A 5074-nucleotide genomic window follows, 5' to 3' on the forward strand; every position below is an offset into this window, starting at 1 on the left:
TATATATATATATATATATTTCTTTTTTTTTAAGGGAGACAGTTCAAGAGAAATTTAAACTTTATACTAACAGTTATGCAGTTGTATACTACATACTACATATTATTTTCACATGAAATGTATATGCTATATCTTAGCTGTTGTACTTTTTTAGCAGTTAGTATACAGTTTCTGCCAAACTCAACGTTCTTAACCGCTTGGTGCTGACAGGAATGCAATATGTGCGATGTCAGACATCCATCAAACTGCCACAAAAAATGTTTCCGGAGCTGTTTGACCAAGATTCACAATTTGTATTTAATTTTTTCTCTAGCTGTAAGCTGCTCCTTTATTTCCTTTGTACATTGCATTGTGGGAGGGCGTCCATCAACACTGTATTTAGTGTGGATAATGTCTGATTTGAGTACATTTAACTTTGTGATCACACTACATATTAAAAGTTTCTAAGAATACATAGTTTGAATGTGGGACGCAGTTAACAGACCTTCAGCCATCAAGTCAAAGTGCTCATGTATTACCTGTTGTAAACCTGGATACATTTTTGCACTATAAGTATTCTCTTGAAGGGGGCACCCAGAGTTAAGCTGGGGACCTCTTGATCTGCAGTCAAATGCTCTGCCACTGAGTTATAACGCCCTGTGCTGCAAACTGGCCGTCACAGTAACATGGAGTTGTTCCACTTTATGTCCACAGAAAATGAATGTAATAAATCATCTCTACCCAGGTGCTGGCTGAGTCTGCAAAGATGGCCTTGACTGTGGGATAAACAAACAGGCAAAATGGCTTACATAGCAATTTTGTATTATTCACAGGTAGTGTTTGAACACACAAGGTACCCAGAACTTTTCTCTATTAATTTATTATGACTAGCTGTGAAAAGTTGACATTATTTCTCTTTAGTATGTATTTTATAGCCATCAAAATCACATCTAGTGCAGTTTTCTATAAAAAAAAATTAATAAGTATGACTGAAGAAAGTGCTCCATGAAATACTTAGGCCTACATCAAAAGGAGATCAGGACGTCAAATTATTCAAGGTTATTACCAAGATGAAACGTTAAAAAAAAAACATTTCCCCACTTATCAACGTCACATTCATCAAAACCAAATTGCAAACATTAAAGAAAAACAAATTTAACTGAAGCTGTGGACTTTGAGCGACATGATATGAATTTAAAGAGGATTTATACCCTCTGATTTCTCAGCACACGATCTGTGAATTTTGGTGATAGCAATTGGTCCGCTCAGAGGAGAGAGATAGAATAGAGGCCGAGATAGCGTGCAGTCCTAATTTGAGCAACCACCGCTGGTGAATGGATTTGGACAATATCAAACGAACAACTTTTATTGTTCGTAGCGTTGCACGATCATGACTCTGTGAGAGGGTATTAGGGAGGGAGCAGATTGATGGAGGGACAAGGGCATGCAGAGGCTGAACGTGATGGGGAGGATTATGACCAAGTGGCCATATATCTGCCAGCAGAAACTGCATAAGGGCAGGCTCAGATGATTATTTGGATGTTTCTCAACTTTTATCACAAAGAGTTCAACGAGTGTCCTTTTATGACTTTTATAAAAACTTTCAGTGTGGACTAATAGTTTAGTAATAGTTTTTATTTAGTTGGAAGCTCACTGGCCTTCTTTCAGATTTCTACCAAAAATCTACTGGCATTAATTACATGCAGCATGTTGGACATCAATTATTTATTATACTTTGACACAGTGGACTTGGTATAAAACTCATGGCCAGTAGTCTGAATAGTACTGTGAGAATGGCCCAACTGATACTGGAGTTTTAAGACTTTATAAAAATCTAATTTCAAGATAGTGTCCAATTGTAATGTTTTCAAGTAAACACACAACAACAAATGTATATACAGTATACAGTATTAAAGCATTAGGACCAAGATATGTAGCATGATTTTATTTTACAATTGACCATTTGGTTTTTAGCACTAAACACAAAGTACAGGTGAAGACGATTTGAATGCCAGTTTGGTACTCGGTGCTGTACTTGTTCTGGTCATAAGGCAAAGTTTGCCTGAAGCTGTTAATAAATAAAAGGTTAGGGAATTACTTAAGTTATATCAAATTCATTCTGAAGGGAACATCTGAACCAAATGTTATGGCAATGTCATCCCTTAAGGCTAGACCTCTCAATAAAACACATTAAATAACACACGTGCAAACATCCACCTGCGATAAAACACCCAGCCAATTAATCAAAAGCCATTCAATCTGTTAAGAGCTATAGAAAGATCCTCCTCCATGTTGCCAGCAGAGCAGCGCCATGTTGGGGAAGAAAAGAACTGGTTTAAATCAGTTGTACTAAAAAGAAGTGACAGGTAGTTAAAGAATGAAAAAGGAGAGCTAGAAAGAGAATTTCAAAATCTGGCACCTTTGTGCAGCTTATAAATCATCATGAAGTGGAAGTGAATGTTGGAAAGTTGCAGAAATGATCAGACACAGCCCCTCCTAATCCGACATCTGAAAGGTGTGACGGGAGGGGGGTTCCCGAAAAAGTTAAATTGCAAGTGTTTCTGGATTTATTTCCTATTAGCTCCATTGCTTCTTGTAGCAAAAGGTTGCAAAGAATAAACATGTAACAAAGCTTCATCTCTGTTCGCGTTAGTTGCTCTCGTAACAGTTCCTACTTTCTGTCATGTTCCCATTTGTAGTTTTTTGTAGTTTTTTTTCTTAAATATTGTTGTACAAACATATCCTACCTTGCTTACTTCAATAAACATATCTTTTTCCTTTGTGCAAATCAAGGACAAAACGTCTCACTATGTACGCAAAATACATGCTGTAAGCTATTTAATTAGAATCTACTGGACTTGTGAGGCTACAGGACATGCAGGCTACATTAGATGCATAAAGACCAGGTTCCTGATTGCTACCCTTACCCTGTAGGCCCTGTCCAGTTGCGTCCAGTGTCCAGAGGTCTCAGAAATCTACCCTGAAAAGCATTTACTTCTTCTTCCACCCTATCGCTGTCTGTCAGTCAGACTTTCCCTCCCTTCACCCCTCCAAGGGGGTATTAAAACCCCACCACCTCTTCCTCATTCTCATCATCAACAGACATACAAATACACACATCCCCACCCCCAACCATGACCCAGTTTGGAAGGGGATGACGGGGTAAATGAGGACCATTTTGAGTACCACAGGCAAGATGCTCTGCCTCCCTCATTCCTCTCTTTCAGGAAGAGCTCACACTTGGTTAGGCACACACACTGAGACTCTTCATGAGAGAACGGCAGCCGAGCCTTGTGTTTTGTTTTGGAGTTTTTTGTTGTGTCGGATTCCGTTGTTGATTTTAGGTCTGGGCTGTTTGATTTCAGCGGAGGTTAAAGGGTATGTAAAAGAGGCTAAGGAAGACGAGAGGACAGAGATGAGGGGCCTCAGGTTGAGAGACAAAGGACACAGTACCTGTTATCTGGGAGAGAAGGAGTAGAGTGAGTATGGTGCTTCATCACTTCCATTACTTTGCTGCTTGTTTGTCTGCATGTGCTCGTATTTTGTATTATTTAATGAAAATGACTTTAAGTCAGGAAGTTTCATTTGTAACTGATCAATTCTATCAGGGAGCCAGACCTCTTAACCAAAAGGTCTGGCCACGGCGCAATGTCTTCCTAAACTTGTTCATACTCTTTAAGGGAACTTCATATCACTAAAAAAGATCATTTACATGTCTGTCTGACAATTTCTCAGCATGCAGCTGAATTAAAGACACAGATGCACAGAGAGAGGCTGCTCCTGCCTCAGAGATTCATCCTGTAACATATGGAACTGGTTTACCGTTGCGTTTATTCCCTTCGGTCACTGTTAATGAGGGAACTTTTAGTTTCTCACGAATAGTGAGAGACAAATGCTCCTTTTTGAACGCGCCTCTCTCCTCCACAATATAGAAGAGCTCATTCATCCATTTTTTAGCAAAGACTTCCTCATCTCAAGATTCTCTCACAGGCCGAGTTTCACATTTGCTCGCAATGTTCAGCAGTTTCCATTTTTATCCCTCTTTAGTGGGGTTTTCTGATTTGAATTCCTGTATGTCTTCCGTTACACATTTTATGAGCCAGAGGCCCAAATTGGGAAGTACTGTCTACTCAAACCTTTGGAATTTATGATTTATTTGTTTGTCATGGTCACGTGCATTGATCACTCTGCCAGTAAGTTTCATGTCTTTGTTTGAATGTGTCTGTTTAAATACATGCACCCCACAATCTGGTAGAGATTAGTGAATGAAGTGGATGTGATTAACTACTCTGATAACATTCTGTGTGGGTGAACGTAACTTAATGCAAAGTCACTTTTGGCATGCATGTTTTTAATCACTTCAAGAAACTTAAAAAAAGAAAAAAACGACCAGAAAAGTTGATAAGAAATCCATTTTTAGCTATGCTGGATTCTTTTGGGCGTGATTTGAATATCTCTGAGTGCCTAACAAAGAAGCCTATGCAGCCTTCAAAGAAGGAAAAGGGATAATCACAATATAAGAAACTCCACTGTGCTTTTTCAGCTAGGCGGTGGGTCTTTCGCGCGGTGCTGGTATAGTGGTTATCGCCACTCATAGCGGGGAAATCACAAGCGGAAGCTGGTGACCTTTTGTGAAATACATTTTTTGGTTTTATATGGCATCTCAACAACTGTGATTTAACCCACATATGATTATCCAGGGGGCCACATGGACAGATGTCTGGCCAGCCACTGTGTGAGCAGATTAGTTTGATGTGTGCAGAGTATTTGGGACAAGGTGGAGGCTCGGAGGGGCACCAGTGTAGCCTGAGGATGCTGAACAGACATTGGCAGAACAGAGGAAGAGGGCATTGACCCTCAAGTTGTCTCATAGCTTTCTGATGCTTTTGTCTGTAGAAGTATTTCTGTTTCTAGGGACTGGCTCTATTATGAAATTAATGAGATAACATTAAATATATTAAAATTATCCATGTGTCTCTTGTTGGCTTGGGGTTTCCCTCATATCAGAATCTATTCATTTATTAATTTCTTTTAATTTACATACTGTATGTGACTTATGTTTTTTATTTCATCCCGTGTGTGTGTGTGTGTGTGT

At 39.2% G+C, this 5074-nt stretch overlaps 1 protein-coding gene across 3 annotated transcripts in view; it reads left to right on the forward strand.

Moving 5' to 3' along the window:
• Positions 1-5074, forward strand: part of gjc1 (gap junction protein gamma 1) — a 43382-nt gene that overhangs the window by 28233 nt on the left and 10075 nt on the right. The window contains exon 1 of one of the 3 annotated variants that reach the window (XM_032537872.1): positions 3155-3458. The exons of the other annotated variants lie outside the window; for them this stretch is intronic. The gene's annotated coding sequence lies outside the window, so the exon portion shown is untranslated. Of the gene's footprint in view, positions 1-3154; positions 3459-5074 lie in introns of those variants that run through there. 3 annotated transcript variants of the gene reach the window in all.

This window comes from Etheostoma spectabile, chromosome 15 (assembly GCF_008692095.1).
Source record: "Etheostoma spectabile isolate EspeVRDwgs_2016 chromosome 15, UIUC_Espe_1.0, whole genome shotgun sequence".
Taxonomy (NCBI): Eukaryota; Metazoa; Chordata; class Actinopteri; order Perciformes; family Percidae; genus Etheostoma; species Etheostoma spectabile.